The 22,113-nt window shown below is 41.0% G+C and overlaps 1 protein-coding gene across 2 annotated transcripts in view; it reads right to left on the bottom strand.

Annotated features, from left to right (window-relative positions):
* Positions 1 to 22,113, bottom strand: part of LOC134353619 (potassium voltage-gated channel subfamily A member 4-like) — a 114,369-nt gene that overhangs the window by 80,015 nt on the left and 12,241 nt on the right. The gene's annotated exons all lie outside the window — the stretch shown is intronic.

Genomic DNA, 22,113 nt, shown 5'->3' with positions numbered 1-22,113 from the left:
AGGATGAGGTTTTGGGGTACTTGAAGGCGCAAGATAAAATAGATTATAGTCATCTTGCCTGACAATTCTGTTGGAATTCTTTGAGTAAATAATACACAGGATAGACAAAAGAGTGTCAGTGGATGATTGGATTTTCAAAAGGCCTTTAACAAAGTGCTACACATGAGGCTGCTTATCAAGATAAAAGCCCATGATATTAAAGAAAAGATATTAACATGGATAGATTGGCTGACTGGCAGGAAGCAAAGAGCGGGAATAAAGGGGGCCTTTTCCGGTTAGCTGCTAGTGACTAGTGGTGTGCTGCAGAGGTCGGTATTGGTACCACTCCTTTTCATGTTATATGTCATTGATTTGGAGAACTCCACTGATGACTGCGGGAAGTTTTCAGACGATACAAAGATACATGGAGGTACAGATAGTGTTGAGGAAGTAGGGAATCTACAGAAGGACTTGGACAGATTGGCAGTATGGGCAAAGAAATGGCAGATAGAATATAGTGCAGGTAAGTGTATGACCATGCACTTTGGTAAAAGGAATAAAGGCATTGACTATTTTATAAACAGGAGAAAATTAAAAAATCAGGGGAGCAAAGGAACTTGGGAGTCCTTGTGCGAGATTCTCTGAAGGTTAACTTGCAGACTGAGCAGGTGATAAGGAAGACGACTGCAATGTTAGCATTCATTTCAAGACGGTTAGAATATAAGACCAAGGATGTGATGCTGAAGCTTCATAAAGCATTCATCAGACTGCATTTGGAGCATTGTGAGCAGTTTTGCCCTTCTTATTTAAGAAAAGGTGTGTGGCATTGGTCCAGAAGAGTTTCACAAGAATAATTCCAGGAATGAAACAGTTAACATATCAGGAGCATTTGATGACCCTAGACCTGTACTCACTAGAGTTTAGAAGAATAGGGAGGGATCTCACTGAAGCCTATCGAATGTTGAAAAGCCTAGACAGAATGGATGTGGAGGGGATGTTTCTTCTTGTATGTGTCTAGAACCAGAAGGCACAGTCTCAGAATTAAGGGATATCCATTTAGAAGAGATGAAGAAACATTTCTTTAGCCAAATGGTGGTGAATCTGTGGAATTCATTTTCACAACCAATTGTGCAGGCCAAGTCACTGGGTATATTAAAAGCATAGGTTAATAGGTTTTTGATTAATCAGGGAGTCAAATGTGATAGGGAGAAGGTAGGAGAATGGGGTTGAGAGGAGTAATAAATCAGCCATTGATGGATGGTGGAGCAGACTCAATGGGCCAAATGGCCTAATTCTACTCCTATATCTTATGGGCTTGGATGTAGTGAGCCAAAGTCCGCTTCAATGTTGAATGACTCTCAGGTACATACTCCCCCGTACTTGCATAAATACAGCTAGTTGGGATTTATGTTGCTATACTGAAGGCTTGACACAAACCCCTGCCCTCATGGTGATGGAGTGGGAATCTATGTAACGGGAACTTGGTGTGAATCTTTGCTTTCCACTTGTGCCCTTGCAACAATGAATGGCTTATCGTTTGGGGTGGACAGGCTGCCTACATGCATTGGAATTCAGTAGTAGGGACAAACACTGTACTGCTCAGTACTTCCAGATAGCTTTCTAGCTGACTTGATAATTTCAGGCAACTCCAGAGGTCAGGCAGGATGTAGATGCAGCAGAAACTGAGCACTTAAGGTGTCTAACCTGAAAGAGATTGCTAATTGCCGAGTTCAAGCAGCAGTAAAGGCATTATACTTTGGCAGGTCTGCACAGGAAAGGGGTGATGGGTTAGCCAACTATCAGCATGAAGCGTGAAAGAGCAAGGAATGGCAAATATTTAAGACTGTCATGAGGACAGCAAGGGAAATCCAAGATCACTGTTTGGAGAGAAACACATTGCAAGTACGGCAGTTAAGTAGGAAAGGTTGGGTATTTCTACTTTAGTTTACAATTTTCATTCTCTCAAGTAAAAGTAAATACAGAGACTTAGTGATAGTGTTTGAAGTAGAATAAAAATAAGTGCAGAAAATTAAAAAGAAGCAACAGAAGAGCTTAATTGAAGTTACTTTATACTTATTCAGGCTACACATATCTTAAAGACTGCTATATGGCAACAAACACAATTAAGAAGGGAACATCAGCTTCCATTACATTCTACAGGAAAGGCTGTAGTAAATGGCCCACATTCACCAATCATGATGGAAACCTAAGTTACACATCTCAGCACAATGGCCACACCACCAATGCCAGCCCTCACCCTCGTCCTACTCACAACAATCTATGACTGACACAATGCTCTGAGAGCAACAGTGGAGGGCAAGGATTTGTGGCAGGTTCCCAACATTAGCCACACACCGCAATGAGGAAAACAAGAAGGGCACAATTTGTTCCAGGTTCCCATCACAGGAAAGCACAGCAAGGAGCATGGTGCTTAGCATTAGATTAGTCAGAAATACATCTCTCTAAATATAATTACATAATGACTCCTTTTATCATTGATTCTATTCGCACCCACATTCATAAGATTGTACACTAAGCTAAGTACCAGTGTACTCTGATTTTCCATTTTTCCCTCCTGATCAATTTTTGGAATCTGTTGCATGTTTCTGAACAGCAGAGAATCAATTAGTTAATTTAAAGTAATTCATGGCTTTCATTGCTACATGATCATTAGCTTCCTCTCCTTGTTAAATTATGTCTCTTGATTTAATCCGATACTTCCCATTATTCCTTGATGGTCAGTTTCCTGAGGATTACTTATTTCTCAATAAAATGTATATTTATTGAGATTTTTTAAGAAGTTTTGAGAACAATTACTGGTTTGTTGATTTAATATCATGGTAATAAATCTAATTTCCTTATCTACTCTAACTATCTGAACCCTGGTAGTTACAGAATTGTGTTAAGTTTAACAATCTAGTTTTGACTAAGTATGTCATTCACTGATTCAGTGATAATTGCTCTTCCCTACAGGATTCCTCATTATATTACAAAATAGCCAGGTCTCATTACTAAAGATAAAATCTAAAATAGTCTATTCCCTGGTCGGTTCCATGATGAATTATTCCTAGGAATGCTCCTGAATTCATAATATGAACTCATTCTTCAAATTGCTTTTATCCAATTTATGTAAAAAACTCAACACCGCCCCCAACACATACAGAATTTTAATTTACCTAATAAAAGTTGCTCCTATTTTATGAACAGTGTTTCTACAAGTGCAGCTGATTATTTTTCTTTAATGTGTGGGAAGTTGTGCAATGAACTTTTCTCAGGCAGGGTTGCTTTTCATCCCTTGTTGCATTATACCTCCGCCCAAACGGATTCTACTCTCACATGATCTAAATTGGGATACTCTTATTGCTCTTTATATCTGCAAATGGGATTAGTTTACTGCGCACGATGATCTGCCTGGACGAGTTGGGCCAAAACACTTGTTTCCATGGTGTGTTACTGTATGACTATGGTATACTTCAGCACACCCATTTCTTATCCCAATCCTTTCCTTTCAGCCTACTAAACCCCCCATACCACCCCATGTTGCTTTTTTACCCCATTTTTCTCTCATTTATAAATGACCCATGATTCTTTTATAGATCATGTTGAAAATACAGCCAGCCATCAGTTTTCCACACCATAAGCTCTACCTTACCCTCTGTCGTGTATTTAATATTTCAGTAATATTTGAGTAATCTTATGCATATACTGTTTGATTAAACATTCTTTGTTGTTAATATAATTATGGTTATATGTAAAAATAAGTGAATTGCATATATCATGACACTACCACAGAAGTGAAAAACAAAGTACACAACTTATCTCCTGGCTCACTTGTTTTCCATTGAATTAGTTTAGCATCTAGAAGTTACAAAACTTAACAGATAGTTTTAAAATAAACCCAAGATGACTTTCGACCTGTTGAAGCGCAATGAGATGTTTGAGTTAAAAACAAAGTGCAGCAAGGAACGATGAGTAAAGAAAACAGTGCACCACATGCAGAGGCAGTCGAGATTTTAAAAAAGGGAGAAAATGGAAGAATTCTTGCGTTTATAAACAGTGAGTACTGGGTGATAATAGTCATTTTAAAAAAGAGCAAAAATAAAAGAGCAGGCTACATTGGAAAGATTGTTGAATTCAATTGCTAAATGGGTAACTGGCTCATGTATACTAAGCTAATTGAACAGTATTTTGAAGCAAATGAAATAGCCAATGAAAAGCGAGTAGCAATTTTGTTGAATGCATTGGGTTTAAAAGCATAGTTTGTTTTGAAGTTTGACTGCTCCAAACAAACCAGTAAAAATGAGCTTTGTTGATATTAAAATAATGCAGGAACAGCCAGAATTAAAACCATTACTGATTATAGAACACTTTAGGTTTCATAAGCAGAATCAAAAATGAGGGGAGTCAATTTCAGCACGTGTGGCTAAATTAAAGGGATTGTCTGAGCATTCTCAGTTCAATGATGAGATAAATGATGCACTGAGGGATTGTGGATCTGCAGTCAGGAATGAAAGTGAGCGTGAACAAAATTGTAATGGCTAAACAGAAACTGGCCTCGTCTACCAAATTGTGTTACTGTTGTGGCAGGGGCTCACATACAATACACCAATGCAGATTTAGAGGTGAAATTTGCAGAAAATCCAACAAAGTAGGGCACATACAAAGAGCAGTTGGGCAGGCAAAAATAAATGGACTGCACAGGGAAGAGAAAAAGCTAAAAAGTCAAGTTGCATTTTTAAAAAGAGCAATAATCTGCATGATGTTGATAAAAAATCTGATAATGATGAGAGTAACACAGGGCTATGTAGCCTTGAGATTTACAATATGAAAACTAACCATAGACAAGCAAATGACTTACACCGAAGTGAATGGCAAATTAATTAAAATGAAATTGGACACTAGCTCGGCCATTTCAGTTATTCCACAAAATGAGTTTGAATAGCATTTCAAAGATATTGAATTAAAACTTCCAGATAGCAAACTAAGAACTTGTATTGGAGAAAAGATAACTCCTGTGGGAATGACATTTGTAACAGTGAAATACAACAATCTGCAAAGCCACATTAAACTCGCATGTGGTAAAAACAGGAGGACCAGCATTGTTGGTGCCTGATTACTTGAGACAACAACTTGATTGGAGATACATCCACTATTTGCATGTCATCCCCACGCGCCCCAACCCCCGGTAACAGAGTCAACTGAAAGCAAATTTTAAAAAGGTGTCAACCTCGGTGCCTTTGGTTAGAAAGCATATTGGACCAGGGAACAACCATGCTGCTCAGAGGAAGTGTGAACATGATAAAAGCAGTAGTCTGACTACAACAGATTTTGTAGGCAACATATCTGAGAAAGCTGCTGATATGTTAATCAGGCAGTTACTTCAGAAATATGGCTTGGTTTTAAAATGGAAGAGAGTGCAAGGAGTTTCAGAAAAGTTGTAAATATTTGGGTTTGATGAGTATAAAGAACCAGAATTTATTCTGCATACATTAAGGTTACAGCACGAACTTCAAGTGGGAGTCAAAAAGCTGATTGTAAAAGAGGATGCAAAGACCAAAGTCCAGCTAGATGGATGGAAGGCCAAAAAGAAAGGAGTCAATAGAGATAAGAAAACAGAGGATTAGTTTGATGATGTTATGCATGAGGAAACCACGAGGAGAGCAGCTAGTAAAGGGAGCAAAATAAGAATTAATAATACTCAAGTGAACTAAATGCACCTTCCCAAGATCAAGTTGCATGAACTTGAAGACGAGATGTCTAGAGCTCTCAGAACTACTTCCTGCAGCCTCAGTCAACTCTTACAAGCACCACGGAGAAGGACCCAGAACCTGAGATTGTTTTCACATCCACAAGTCACACCTGCCAAGCAGTGTGACTTCCCTTGTCATGAAAGATGTTATACCACAAGAGTGAGAAATCCTGAATAGTGATTAATTCTTTAGGCCTGAATGGGATAATTTAAAATTTGCTATACTGTGAACGTCTGTATAGTAGTTGCATAAGATCATATACTGTGTATATAGTTGAGATGCATTCTATGTCAAGTTGGAATTTATATTTAAGTAGGGAGGAGTGCTGTGTATTTAATATTTCAGTAATATTTGAGTAATCTTGTAAATATATTGTTTGATTAAACATTCTTTCTTGTGTATATATTTTTATGTAAAATACATGAATTGCATGTATCATGAAGCTACCATGGGGATATGTGCATGTCTCGCTTAAAGTTTTCCTTTGAATTAGTTTGATGTCTTGAAGTTCCAAAACATATCACCCATCATTTCTATTAACTCCTTTTCTGTCTCCAAATTATTACATTGTGTTGTGATATAATGTTACACTCATCACTATTAAATTCTGTTCAGTTGCTGCTATATTGGAAGGTCAACCAGACTTTCACACACTTGGCCTTTTCACCACTACTAAATGTAATTGCTCCAGCAACTTTGGAGAAGAATACAGAAAATTAAGATGTACTGTCATCAGTTAGTCTTCTAAATTCTGGAATAACCTCCCTAAATTACTCTACTTTTCCATCTCCCCTTCTCATTCAAGATATCTCCATAAAATGTATCTACATGTCCAAATGTTCATTCATCCTACTATCTCCTTGTGGTTCAACATCAAATTCTGCTTGATTATATTCCTGTGAAATATTTTATGCATTAAAGGCTTTGACAAAATATGTTAATATTACTGTTTGTTTAATGCTATTTGCACAGCAGCTTTTAAAGATTAAACTCACTGCTTCTATGTCTAACAACATCATCATCATCTGGCCTTGACTTCTCCCTTTAATTTCTAAAATCTGCTTGACCTGTATCTACCCATTATTGATTTTAATGGCAAAAGTGTTTTATAGAGAAATTAAAGAGTAACAGACATGAAAAAGTTTACAAACAAGAGAAAATCTGCAGATGTTAGAAATCTGAGCAACACACACACAATGCTGGAGAAACTCAACAGGCCGGGCATCTTCTATGGAAAAAAGTACAGTCGATGTGTTGGGTGTCGGCTGTACTTTTTTCCACAGATGCTGCCTGGCCTGCTGAGTTTCTCCAGCATTTTGTGTGTGTTGATGAAAAAGTTTACAATGAGTATGAGTATATTTGCACAGATCCAATGTTGGAATAACATTGTGTTTAGAATCTGCCAAAAATTCTCTCTTGTACCTTTTAAACAGTAAAAGACTCTCACACATAAGACTTGCTACAGGTGTCCCCAGCTTTTCGAACGTTCGCTTTACAAAACCTCACTGTTACAAAAGACCTACATTAGTACCCTGTTTTTGCTAACAGAAGGTGTTTTCACTGTTACAAAAAAAGTAGCTCGCGATAAAAAGCAGTGTGGGAAAAAAATCAGCGCGCGATAAAAGGCAGCGCGCGCCCCGAGCAGCCGCTGTCCCCTGGATTTGGAACGGCATTCTCGCTGGCATTGCTTAAACACGTGCCTGTGAGCAGCCGTTTGCAAGATGAGTTCTATGGTACTGTATCGGAAAAGCCTGAAAGAGCTCGTAAGGGTGTTACACTTAGCATAAAACTAGACAAAATTAAGCATTTTGATCATGGTGAACGAAATAAGGACTAAGTGAGTTTGGCTTGTGGAAGCTGACGAAGATGATGTTGAAGAGGTTTTGGCATCCCATGACCAAGAACTGATAGATGAAGAACTGATGCAATTGGAAGAGGAAAAGATAACAATCGAAACCGAATGAGTAATGATAAAGTACGACTTTAATTTTGAAAGGGTACGTCGGTTTAGGGGATATTTGCAGGATGGTTTGAGTGCTTACAAAGAACTGTATGATAGAAAAATGCGAGAGGCTCAGCAGTCAAGCAAGCCTTCCACGTCAGCCACAGCAGACGACGAACCTCGACCTTCGACATCGAGGCAGGCAGTCATAGGAGAAGATGAGCTGCCTGCTCTAATGGAAACAGACGACGAGAAGACACCCCAGTGTCCCACCACCCCAACACCCAGGCCGCGGACAGATACCGATTCGCGGAGAATGCAGCTGTAGCCGGGAGACACACAGCACATCTTTAAGAAAAAAGCTGAAATAAACTTGCTAATTAATTAGGTGCCGCCCGACACGTAGTTGTTGGCCCAGATCAGATGCGATGCAATTGGCAATCGGCACTGATCTGGGCCGACAATTATGCGCCGGGCGGCACCTAATTAATTGGCATGTTTATTTTGGCTTTTTTCTTAAAGATTTGCTGTGCGCCTCCCAGCTACCGCTGCACGCTTCGCAGATCGGTATCGGTTCGCTGCCCGGAGGGTGAGGGCCACTGCACCACCCCAATCTCCGACGACTCAGTCTAACACACCACCATCAGTGTGCTCCGCGCTTTCCCAATTCCGGTAAGTGATACTACAGTGTACATACATTATTTCTACTTTATATCAGCTGTGTATTTTTACGTGTTACTTGGTATGATTTGGCAGCTTCATAGCTTAAAGGTTACTGGAGAGCGCTTGCGCTGTGTTTTTGCCGACTGCGCTTATGTGAGATTTTCGCTACGGAGAACAGTTCAGGCAATGATTGTGGAAAAGTATTTCTACTTTATATAGGCTGTGTATTTATCATATCACTCCTGCTTTTACTATATGTTACTGTTATTTTAGGTTTTATGTGTTATTTGGCATGATTTGGTAGGTTATTTTTGGGTCTGCGAACGCTCACAAAATTTTCCCATATAAATAAATGGTAATTGCTTCTCCGCTTTACGACATTTCGGCTTACGAACCGTTTCATAGGAACGCTCTACCTTCGGATGGCGAGGGAAACCTGTACTTCATTATTTATTTTAAGGGTGTTTTCAAAGCCACCAATATCAGTTTGAAATCTTACTAAGCAGTTGGAAAATTATGGCTGATTTCCAATCTCAACTAAAGCGGCTTAGGGAGCCATTCAGCAGTGGGGTGAGAAGAGAAATGTAGTTGTAACTGGGGACAGTACATTCAAGGCAATAGACACAATCCTCTGTCACAAGAATAAGAGACCTCAAGGTTCTGTTGTCTGCCTGGTGCCCGGGTTCAAGTTATCTCATCTGACCTGCAGAAGAATATGGAATGGCAGGAGAAAGATCCAGTTGTTGTGGTCCATGTGTAGAAACATAGCAAGAACAAAGAAAGAGGTTCTGATGGGAGAATTTGAGAGGGTGAGGCAAAATTAAATTGCAGGAAAAAAGTTAATAATCTCTGAATTGTTACCTGAGCCATGTACAAATTGGCACATGGTCAATAAGATCAGAGCTAAAGTGCGGCTCAAAGATTGGTGTTGAAGAAATAGGTTTGAATTCATGGGACATTAGCACCAATATTGGGAAAGGTAGGAGCTGTTCTTATGGGAGGGCTCCATGTCAGGACCAGGATTCCAGTGAATCGCATAACTAAATCTATGGCTATGGAGGGGTGGGTTCAACAGCTTTGAAAAGTAAGGAAAGAGAATGCAAGAGAGCTTACTGAGGTTTCCAGAATAAAGAATAAGACATAAGGCTAATGTAACCCCACTTTTTAAAAAAGGAGGGAGAGAGAAACCGGGGAATTATAGGCCGGTTAGCCTAACGTCGGTGGTGGGGAAACTGCTGGAGTCAGTTATCAAGGATGTGATAACAGCACATTTGGAAAGCGGTGAAATGATCGGACAAAGTCAGCATGGATTTGTGAAAGGAAAATCATGTCTGACGAATCTCATAGAATTTTTTGAGGATGTAACTAGTAGAGTGGATAGGGGAGAACCAGTGGATGTGGTATATTTGGATTTTCAAAAGGCTTTTGACAAGGTCCCACATAGGAGATTAGTGTGCAAACTTAAAGCACACGGTATTGGGGGTAAGGTATTGGTGTGGGTGGAGAATTGGTTAGCAGACAGGAAGCAAAGAGTGGGAATAAACGGGACCTTTTCAGAATGGCAGGCGGTGACTAGTGGGGTACCGCAAGGCTCAGTGCTGGGACCCCAGTTGTTTACAATATATATTAATGACTTGGATGAGGGAATTAAATGCAGCATCTCCAAGTTTGCGGATGACACGAAGCTGGGTGGCAGTGTTAGCAGTGAGGAGGATGCTAAGAGGATGCAGGGTGACTTGGATAGGTTGGGTGAGTGGGCAAACTCATGGCAGATGCAATTTAATGTGGATAAATGTGAAGTTATCCACTTTGGTGGCAAAAATAGGAAAACAGATTATTATCTGAATGGTGGCCGATTAGGAAAAGGGGAGGTGCAACGAGACCTGGGTGTCATTATACACCAGTCGTTGAAAGTGGGCATGCAGGTACAGCAGGCGGTGAAAAAGGCGAACGGTATGCTGGCATTTATAGCGAGAGGATTCGAGTACAGGAGCAGGGAGGTACTACTGCAGTTGTACAAGGCCTTGGTGAGACCACACCTGGAGTATTGTGTGCAGTTTTGGTCCCCTAATCTGAGGAAAGACATCTTTGCCATAGAGGGAGTACAAAGAAGGTTCACCAGATTGATTCCTGGGATGGCAGGTCTTTCATATGAAGAAAGACTGGATGAACTGGGCTTGTACTCGTTGGAATTTAGAAGATTGAGGGGGGATCTGATTGAAACGTATAAGATCCTAAAGGGATTGGACAGGCTAGATGCGGGAAGATTGTTCCCGATGTTGGGGAGGTCTAGAACGAGGGGTCACAGTTTGAGGATAGAGGGGAAGCCTTTTAGGACCGAGGTTAGGAAAAACTTCTTCACACAGAGAGTGGTGAATCTGTGGAATTCTCTGCCACAGCAAACTGTTGAGGCCAGTTCATTAGCTATGTTTAAAAGGAAGTTAGATATGGCCCTTGTGGCTACAGGGGTCAGGGGGTATGGAGGGAAGGCTGGGTTCTGAGTTGGATGATCAGCCATGATCATAATAAATGGCGGTGCAGGCTCGAAGGGCCGAATGGCCTACTCCTGCACCTATTTTCTATGTTTCTATGTTTCTAAAACATTCAGAAAGGAATAAGAATTTAACTTCAGGCAAAATGAGATAAAATTGGAAAGATGGGTAGTGACTACACATCTGAAGGCGTGATATTTGAATGAACACAGGATACAAAATACGGTAGATGATCTTTTTGTGCAGTTATGGCAGCATGATGTGTGGACATCCCTGTCGTGTCTGAAAGAAGATCACACTTGGGAGCATACCATCCAAAGATATACATTATATCAAAAGGGCAGGCAGGTAAGCAGAGGGAATGTGGTGACTTTGCTGGTAAAAAGCGAAATCAAATCCTTAGAAAGAAGTGACAAAAATCAGAAAATAAGATTCTTTGTGGATAGTGAAGATACTTTGAGGATAAAAAGTCCCTGATTTTACCTGCCGCAGGAGATTTCAGTGATCATTTTAGTAGCAGTGTACATAGGCTCTAGACGAACTGAGCAATGTAATCAACATGCATGAGACATCACATCCTGATGCCTGTCCCATCATTTTAGAGGATTTTAAGCAGGCCAGATTGAGAAAGTCACTGAATAATTATTGTCAACAAATTACTTGTAGTACCAGAAGAACAGAACATGGGCCACTGTTACACTAAAATCAAGAGCACCTCCCATGCTATTCCACACCCACACTTTTGAAAGTCTAATCACCTAGCTGTACTTCTACTCTTTGACTATAGGCAGAGATTGAAGACTGTGGTACCAGTAGTGAGGACCAAGAAGTATGGACAAGGGAGGCACAGGAGCAATTACAGTACTGCTTTGAATTGGTGGACCGGACTGAATTCAGGGATTCATCTTCAGGTCTGGATAAGTATGCTGCAGTTATCACCGATTTCATTAAAATCTGTGAGGATGAGTGTGTGTCTACAAAAGCTTAATGTATATTCCCAAACCAAAAGCCATGAATGAACTTGGAGGTATGTCGTCTGCTGCTGGCTAGATCTGTGGTATTTAAGTCTTATTGACCCAGGTTAGTACAAGGAAACCAGGTGTGACTAGTGGAAGGCTATTTCAAGAGCTAAAAAACAATTTTGAGAAAGGCTGGAGGCAGTATCATACACACATCAACTCTGGCAGGGTTTGCAGGCCATTATTTCCTACAAAGCAAAACCCAACATTATGAATGGTAGTAATGCTTCATTATCAGATGAGCTGAACGCCTCTTATGCTCACTTAGAAAGAGAGAATAAAACTACAGCTACAAAGATCTCTTCTGCGCCCAGTGACCCTGTAATCTCTGTCTCAGTGGCTGATGTCAGGCTATCTTCCAAGAGGGTGAACCCTCGCAAACAGCAGGTCCCAATGGAGCACCTGGTAAGGCTATGAAAACATGTGCCAACCAACTGGCCCGAGTATTCAAAGACATGTTCAACCTCTCATTGTTTTGATCAGAAGTTTGCACCTGCTTCAAAAGGACAATTATACCAGTGCCCAAGAAGAGTAGTGTGAGCTGCCTAAATGACTATTGGCCAGTAGTACTCACATCTATGGTGACAAAATGCTTTGAGTGGTTGGTTATGGCTAGAATCAATTCCTGTCTCAGTAAGAACCTGGACCGAATGCAACTTGCCTTTCACCACAATAGGTCCATGGCAGACGCAATCTGCATGGCTCTCCACGCAGCCTTGGATCAAATGGACAATACAAATACCTATGTCAGGATGCTGTTTATTGGCTACAACTCAACATTTCACACCATCATTTCTACAGTCCTGATCCAAAACTACAGAACCTGGGCCCCTGTACCTTCCTCTGCAACTGGATCCTCAACTTCCTCGCCAGAAGACCACAATCTGTGCAGATTGGAAATAACATCTCCACCTCGCTGACAATCAATCCTGGCGCACCACAGGGATATATGCTTAGCCCACTACTCTACTCTCTCTACACCCATGACTGTGTGGCTAGGCCATTTATAAGTTTGCCGATGATACCAACCATTGTTGGTCGAATCTCAGATCGTGACGAAAGGCGCACAGGAGTGAGATACACCTGTAGTTGAGTGCTGTCACAGCAACAACCTTGCTCTGAATGTCACTAAGACCAAAGAGCTGATTGTGAATTTCAGAAAGGGCAAGATGGGAGAACATAAACCAATCACATAATGAGATCTAAAGTGGACAGAATGAGCAATTTCGAGTTCCTGGGTGTCAATATCTCGAAGGACCTAACCTTGTCACAACATATTGATGCTATATAAAGAAGGGTATATTTCATTAGGAGTTTGAGGAGATTTCATTTGTCACCTAAAACACTCGCAAACTTCTAGAGAAGTACCTTGAAGTGCATTCTGACTGGCTGCATCACCGTCTGGTAAGAGGGTGGGGGATGGGCTACTGCACGGGATCGAAGTAAGTTGCATAAAGTTGTAAAATTAGTCAGCTCCATCATGGGTACTAGCATCGGTCTGTCATTAAGGACCCCCACCACCCAGGACATGCTCTCTTCTCATTGTTACCACCAGGAAGGAGGTACAAAAGCCTGAAGGCACATAGCGATTCAGGAACAGCTTCTTCCCCATTGACATCCAATTTCTAAATGGACATTGAACCCATGAACTCTACCTCACTATATTTTTCTATTTCTGTTTTTGCACTACTTATTTTAACTTAACTATTTAATATACATATATTTAATTACACTTTTTTTCTATATTTATCATGCATTGCATTGAACTGCAGCTGCAAAGTTAACAATCTCATGACATATCTCATGATATTAAACCTGGTTCTGATGGGAACTTCAGTGGCCAAGATGTGTGTACAAATTATAATGGGTGATAAATGGTCATTGGGAATTTCAATATGCAAGTAGATTTGAAAAATCAGGTTGGTGTTGGAATCCAAGAGAAAGAATTTCTAGAGTGTCTTTGAGATGACTTCTTAGACCATCTTGCAGTTGAGCCCACTAGGAAAATAGCATTTCTGGATTGGTTCATTGTACCACGCCCAGATTTGATGAGGGAGCTTAAGGCAAAGGAACCCTTAGTGGACACTGAACATAATAGAATTCACCCTGCAGTTTAAATAGTCATAGTCATAGTCATAGTCATACTTTATTGATCCCGGGGGAAATTGGTTTTTCATTACAGTTGCACCATAAATAATAAATAGTAATAGAACCATAAATAGTTAGAGTGTAGTATGTAAATTATGCCAGCAAATTATGAAATAAGTCCAGGACCACCCTATTGGCTCAGGATGTCTGACCCTCCGAGGGAGGAGTTGTAAAGTTTGATGGCCACAGGCAGGAATGACTTCCTATAACGCTCTGTGCTGCATCTTGGTGGAATGAGTCTCTGGCTGAATGTACTCCTGTGCCCACCCAGTACATTATGTAGTGGATGGGAAACATTGACGAAGATGGCATGCAACTTAGACAGCATCCTCTTTTCAGACACCGCCGTGAGAGAGTCCAGTTCCATCCCCACAACATCACTGGCCTTACGAATGAGTTTGTCGATTCAGTTGGTGTCTGCTACCCTCAGCCTGCTGCCCCAGCACACAACAGCAAACATGATAGCACTGGTCACCACAGACTTGTAGAACATCCTCAGCATCGTCCGGCAGATGTTATAAGGACCTCAGTCTCCTCAGGAAATAGAGACGGCTCTGACCCTTCCTTTAGACAGCCTCAGTGTACTTTGACCAGTCCAGTTTATTGTCAATTCGTATCCCCAGGTATTTGTTATCCTCCACCATGTCCACACTGACCCCCTGGATGGAAACAGGGGTCACCGGTACCTTAGCTCTCCTCAGGTCTACCACCAGCTCCTTAGCCTTTTTCACATTAAGCTGCAGATAATTCTGCTCACACCATGTGACAAAGTTTCCTACCGTAGCCCTGTACTCAGCCTCATCTCCCTTGCTGATGCATCCAACTATGGCAGAGTCATCTGAAAACTTCTGAAGATGACAAGACTCTGCAGTAGTTGAAGCTTAGTTAAAAGGGAGAAGCTAAAATTGAATATATCAGTATTACAGTTGAACAAAGGTAACTACAGGTGCTTGAGAGAGGAACTGGCCAAAGTTAAATGGCTGCAGTTTCTGGGATCAGTTCATCCCAAGGAAGAAGAGCCATTCTAAAGAGAGAATGAGGCAACTCTAGCTGACAAGGGAAGTTAAAGATAGCATAAAAGCAAAAGTGAAAGAATACAATATAACAAAAATTAGTGGGATGCTTGAGGATTGGAAAGCTTTTAAAAAACAAGGTAAGGCACCTAATAAAGCAATAAGGAAAGAAAAGATAAATGTAAGCTAGCCAATAATATAAAAAGAGAATACCTAGTCAATAATATATAAAAGAGGAAACCTTAAGTTTTTTTTCTGATAGATAAAAAGGAGGCAAAAGTGGTCTTTGGACTACTGGAAAATGATGCTGCAGAAAGACAGCAGCAGTTTGCCAGAAATTCAATAATGTCAATGGGTAGAAGTGAGTAATAGCTTCTTAAGCTATTGCTAAGAAGCTTGGGAAGCTGAAAGGTAGATAAATCACCTGGACCAGATGGGCAGCACCCCAGAGTTTTGAAAGAGGTAACTGACGAGATTGTGGAGGCATTAGTAATGATCTTTCAAGAATCACTAGATTCTGGAATTGTTCTGGAGGACTGGAAAATTTCATGTCACGGCACTCTTTAAGAGAGGGAAACAGAAGACAGCAAATTAAAGGTCAAAGCAACACACACAATACTCAAGAAACTCAGCAGGGCAGGCAACATCTATGGAAAAGAGAAAACAGTCAATGTTTTCAGCTGAGACCCTTCATCAAGATTGGAAAGGGGAAAGAAGTCGGAATACAAAGATGGGGGGAGGTGAGGCCCCTTTCCTTTCCAGTCCTGATGAAGGGTCTCACCCGAAAACTCGACTGTTTACTCTTTTCCATAGATGCTACCTAACCTGCAGAATTCCTCCCGAATCTTGTGTGTCTTGCTTTGGATTTCCAGCATCTGCAGATGTTTTCATGTTTGAAATTATAGGCCAGTTAACTTGACTTCAGAGACTAGTAAAATATTAAGAGATCATTGTAAGGATAAAGTATCCGGCTGCTTGGGGTGGGGGGGGGGGGCACATGGTAAAAGACGCCAAAGTCAGCATGGTTTCTTTAAAGGGAAATCTTACCTGGCAAATCTGTTGGAATTCTTTGAGGAAATAACAGGCAGGACAGAAAAAGTAATTTTCTGGTTGACTGCTGATGAGTAGTGTGTTCAGTTGGGGCCAATGTTTTATGTTAATGATCTGGATGGAGTTTATGGCTTTGTGGTTTTGAATATTGGCTGTTTCTCTTTTGCACATTAGTTTTTTGTCAGTCTTTCTGTGTAGTTTTTCATCAATTCTACCGTATTTCTTTCTTCTACTGTGAATGCCTACAGAAAGCGAATCTCAGGGTAGTATTATATGGTGATATATATATATATACTTTGATAATATATTTACTTTTAAATTTGAAATTTGCAGACAATATAAAGACAGGTGGAGGGGCAGATAGCGTTGAGGAAACAGGGAGTCCGCAGAAGGACTTGGACAGGTTAAGAGAATGGGCAAACAAGTAGCAGATGGAATACAGTGTAAGGAAGTTTATGGTCATGCATTGTGGTAGAGAGAATAAAGGCAATCAGCGGTGCAAAGAGATTTGGGAGTCCTAGTGCAGGATTCTCTAAAGGTTAAATTGCAGATTGAGTCAGTAGTAAGAAAGGCAGATGCAATGTTTGCATTTATTTCAAGGGGACTAGAATATATATCAATGATACAACGCTGAGACTTTACAAGGCATTGATCAGACCACAATTGGATTATTTTGCGGAGTTTTCCGCCTTACATCTAAGAAAGGATGTGCTGGCATTGGAGAAGGTCCAGAGGATGTTTATGAGAATGATCCCAGGAAAGAAAGGGTTAATGTATGAGGCATGTTTGATGGCTCAGGGGATGTACACATTCTTTTCTTTTTAGGAGGAACCTCAATGAAGTGCAGCAAATAGAGAAAGACCTAGATAAAATGTAAGTGGACCGTTAGAATAGATAAATAGAATCTCTCAAAAGCAGAGGTGGAGGAGTATGCCTCATGATCAACTCTTCTTGATGCACGAATATATCAGTGCTGTTCCAATTCTTTATACTTTATACTTTATTGTCGCCAAACAATTGATACTAGAACGTACATCATCACAGCGATATTTGATTCTGCGCTTCGCGCTCCCTAGAGTACAAATCGATAGTAAATATTAAAAATTTAAATTATAAAACATAAATAGAAAATAGAAAAGGGAAAGCAAGGTGTAGTGCAAAAAAACCGAGCAGCAGGTCCGGATATTTGGAGGGTACGGACCAGATCCGTGTCAGGATCCGTTCAGCAGTCTTATCACAGTTGGATAGAAGCTGATCCCAAATCTGGCCGTATGAGTCTTCAAGCTCCTGAGCCTTCTCCCGGGGGGGAAGAAGGACGAAAAGACCTGGAATATCTAGCAGTTAAGTGCCGTCCTTCTTACTTACCATGGGAATTCTCTGGGGTCATTCTGGAAGCAGTTTACATTCCACCTCTGACCAATGTCAAGCAGGCTGTGGATGATCTGAGCAACAGGATCAACGTGTACAAAACAGCGCACCTTAACGCCTTCACCATCGTTTTGGGAGATTTTAACAAGGCTAGTCTGAAAAAAATCACTAAGCAACTACCATCAACAGATCACTTGCAATTTCAGAGGAAACACCACACTGGACCATTGTTACACCACCATCAAGAACGCCTACCGTGCTACTCCACACCCTCACTTTGGGAAGTCTGATCACCTAGTTGTACTTCTACTCCCTGAGTATAGACAGAGACTGAAGACGGCAGCACCAGTAGTGAGGACCAAGAAGGTTTGGACAAGGGAAGCACAGGAGTGCCTACAGGACTGCTTTGAATCGGTGGACTGAACTGTATTCAAGGATTCATCTTTGAATCTGGATGAGTAGGCTGCAGTTGTTACCAACTTCATTAAAACCTGTGTGGATGAGTGTGTGCCTACCAAGACTTACTGTACATCCCCAAACCAAAAGCCGTGGATGAACCAGGAGGTACGTTGTCTGCTGAAGGCTAGATCTGTGGCATTCAAGTCCGGCAACCCAGGCCTGTACCAGAAAACCAGGTATGATTTGCAGAGGGCTAGTTCAAGGCCAAAGGGACAATTTCAAACGAGGTTAGAGGTGATTATCAGATGCACGGCAACTCTGGCAGGGACTGCAAGACATTACTTCCTACAAAGTGAAACCCAATATGAATGGCAGTGATGCTTCACGACCAGATGAACTCAACGCCTTCTATGCATGCTGCGAAGATCCCTGCTGCACCTGATGACCCTGTGTTCTCTGTTTCACAGGCCGATGTTAGACTGTCTTTAAAGAGAGTGAACCCTCGCAAGGCATAAGGTCCCAATGGAGTACCTGGTATGGCTTTGAAAACCTGTGCCAGCCAACTAGCGGGAGTATTCAAGGACATTTTCAACCTCTCACTGCTACGAGTGGAAGTTCCCACTTGCTTCAAAAAGGCAACAATTAAGCCAGTGCCAAAGAAGAATAGTGTGGGCTGCCTTAACGACTATCGCCCTGTAGCACTCAAATCAACAGTGATGAAATGCTTTGAGAAGTTGGTTATGACTAGACTGAACTCCTGCCTCAGCAAGGACCTGGACCCATTGCAATTTGCCTATCGTCACAATAGGTCAACGGCAGACGCAATCGCCATGGCTCTTCACACGGCTTTAGACCACCTGGACAACACAAACACCTGTGTTAGGATGCTGTTCAGCGACTACAGCTCAGCATTTAATACCGTCATTCCCACAATCCTAACTGAGAAGTTGCAGAACCTGGGCCTCTGTACCTCCCTCTGTAATTGGATCCTCAACTTCCTAACCAGAAGACCAGTCTGTGCGGATTGGTAATAACATATCCTCTTTGCCAACAATCAACACTGGCGCACCTCAGGGGTGTGTGCTTAGCCCACTGCTCTACTCTCTGTATACACATGACTGTGTGGCTAGACATAGCTCAAACACCATCTACAAATTTGCTGACGACACAACCATTGTTGGTAGAATCTCAGGTGGTGACGAGCGGGTGTACAGGAGTGAGATTGCCAACTACTGGAATGGTGCCGCAGCAACAACCTGGCACTCAACGTCAGTAAGACGAAAGAGCTGATTGTGGACTTCAGGAAGGGTAAGACAAAGGAACACGTACCAATCCTCATAGAGGGATCAGAGGTAGAGAGAGTGAGCAGCTTCAAGTTCTTGGGTGTCAAGATCTCTGGGGATCTAACCTCAGCATATTGATATAGTCATAAAGAAGGCAAGACAGCGGCTATACTTTATTAGGAGTTTGAAGTGATTTGGCATGTCAACAAATACGCTCAAAAGCATCTATAGCTGCACCATGGAGAGCATTCTGACAGGCTGCATCACTGTCTAGTATGGAGGGGCTACTGCACAGGACTGAAAGAAGCTGCAAAAGGTTATAAATCTAGTCAGCTCCATCTTGGGTACTAGTCAACAAAGTATCCAGTACATCTTTAGGAAGCAGTGTCTCAGAAAGGCAGCGTCCATTATTAAAGAACTCCAGCACCCAGGGCATGCACTTTTCTCACTGTTACCATCAGGTAAGAGATACAGAAGCCTGAAGGCACACACTCAGCAATTCACGAACAGTTTCTTCCCCTCTGCCATCTGATTCCTAAATGGACATTGAAGCTTTGAACATTCCCTCACTTTTTAATATACAGTATTTCTGTTTTTGCTCATTTTTTAATAATCTATTCAATATACGTAATTGATTTACTTGTTTATTTATTATGTTTTATTTTATTTATTATTTTTTTCTCTCTCTCTGCTAGATTATGTATTGTATTGAACTGCTGCTGTTAAGTTAACAAATTTCACATCACATGCCGGTGATAATAAACCTGATTCCAATTCTGATTCTATTCTGAGTGTGAATTAAGAACCCGAAGGCTCAGTCTCAGAATAGGAGGATATCCTTTAGAACAGAGACACGGAGGAATTTCTTTAGCCAGAGGGTGGTGAATCTATGGAATTTATTGCCACAGAAGGCAATGGAGATCAAGTCCTTGATTTACTTGAAAAGAAGGTGATAGGTTGTTGATTAGTAAGGGCATTAAAGGTTTACAGAGCGAAGGCAGGAGAATGGGGTTGAGAAGGAGATATCAGACCTGATTGAATGCCCGAGCAGAGTTGATGCTCCAAATGGCTAAATTCTGTTCCTATGTCTTGTGGTCTTATTGTCTTTTGGTTATCTTGTAGAAGTTGCAAGCTAGTTTGCAAGTTTAGCACATACTTATGCATACCAGTGTGGGCATGGCATCTGCAGCTACTGCTTAGGCTTCCCAGTGCCATGAACCAACCTATGTGAATATGTAATGCTGACAGATTCCAAAAAGCTTTCCACTACACTCTGTGCAAGATGCTCAAATGCAGAGCATAAAATTTTTGTTGGAGTACTTGGTTATCAATCCTACATCAGTCAGGCTTAGCACAACGCCCGCAAGTCAAAATCAGCTGAATGTATATTTTCCTCCTTTATCTTGACTGGCAGTGCTAGAAGCCCTCCGTTGGTCAGGGTCAACCATGGACGTTGTGTCCCAGCTGTCCACCTGATACAGAGGATAGGGCAGTACACTGTGGAGAGCAAGCTATTGCCCAGGCTCCCCCCCTCTCTATGCAACTGATGAACCCAAAGAAACAGCAGAGACCGATACAGTCAGGCACCAATGGCATTGCAGGAGTTGCCAGTCAGCAATGAACTCAATGTAGGACTACCTTAGGGACTCCAGCTCAGTGTTTTCCTTTGGGTTTACTCCCGAAACCTTCCCCATGAGTGTGTATAGCTACATGGCAGCATTGGTTTGAGATCGGAGTGTTCCTTCTCCTAGATGAGCTGCCAAACATGGCTGATGAGTCCCATCAGCCCAAAGCGACTGATTTTAAAACGCTAGTAACCCGCCTTTGCTCCTTCTCCTGTCAGTAGAAACAGTTCCGCCATGCTCAGAAGCTAAGCCACCTGTGAAGGCTAGAAGCTAAACTTAGTTGTCAGAGGCTATTTGAGATGCAAGCCATTAGGAGCATTTGGTATAACAACTTTAAGCAACCAGTGCTGGGAACATATCTGATTAATTTCTCCCGTTGTGAGTACAATTTGTAGATTTTAATCTGAATTGTTGTTTCCTGAAAGTTAAATCTTACTGAAGCAAGAGCTTCTAAGCAAAAAATAAAACTAAGAATTCTGAAAACAGTATTGGCAATGAAAGATAGATTCATCATCAAAAATTAAAAAACAATGTGGAACTATCAAAGATATTCACATGAGCTATATGAATAAACAATTACCACTAAAGAGTTAGATATTCAAAATTTACAACTATGACTTCTGACAAAGCATAGGAGGGCTAGAGGAAATTTCATGCAGCCTAATTATACAAAAGTCCTGTCTGACAATGATGTCCAACTCATCAGTATATTACAAATAGGCAAAATTTGAAAAATACTTTCCTATACTTTTGCACCAGTAGGGCTTAATAATGGAAACTTCAGATGATTGCTGGCCTCCAGAACTGTTCAGTAACCACAATGAATACCAATCTTAGCAATGTAAAACCTATGGGTACATTTGAAAAACTGACAAATCAATAAACAGTAAGTTTAAGACTCTTCACTCTCACAGCCCAATAAGTCCATACGCAGTGTAGAAGAATGTACCATAACATTCCTTTGCCCCAATAAACTCTATTTATCTACAGAATGTTATGGAAATACCATTTCTCTTGATCAGACACTGTGATCATCAATTAAAAAAATGGGACATTCTAGTTGGGCCTGAAATAGCTCAAATATACACTAACAATTACTAAATATGTTAATTCCTTGATCTGAGACAATAAATTGAACATGAAATTTCTATCCCATTAGTTTTCCCCAAGAGATACTGATTAGAAATAAAGTCTAGCATCTTCATTTCTGATTTTGAATGTTTTGTGAGAAGATAAAATGCGCATGTCAGATACTTGACCTGAAAGAAATTGCTAATTGTTGAGTTCAATTAGCAGTTTGGTAAATTTGCAAGTGGATTCAGAAACCATCAGCAAGATTACAGTTCAGAAAGTAATGCACTGCACAGAAAACAGTTAAAAAG

This window comes from Mobula hypostoma, chromosome 11 (assembly GCF_963921235.1).
Source record: "Mobula hypostoma chromosome 11, sMobHyp1.1, whole genome shotgun sequence".
Taxonomy (NCBI): domain Eukaryota; kingdom Metazoa; phylum Chordata; class Chondrichthyes; order Myliobatiformes; family Myliobatidae; genus Mobula; species Mobula hypostoma.
Note: the sequence above shows the minus strand (reverse complement) of the source record. Positions and strands in the feature narration are given on the sequence as shown.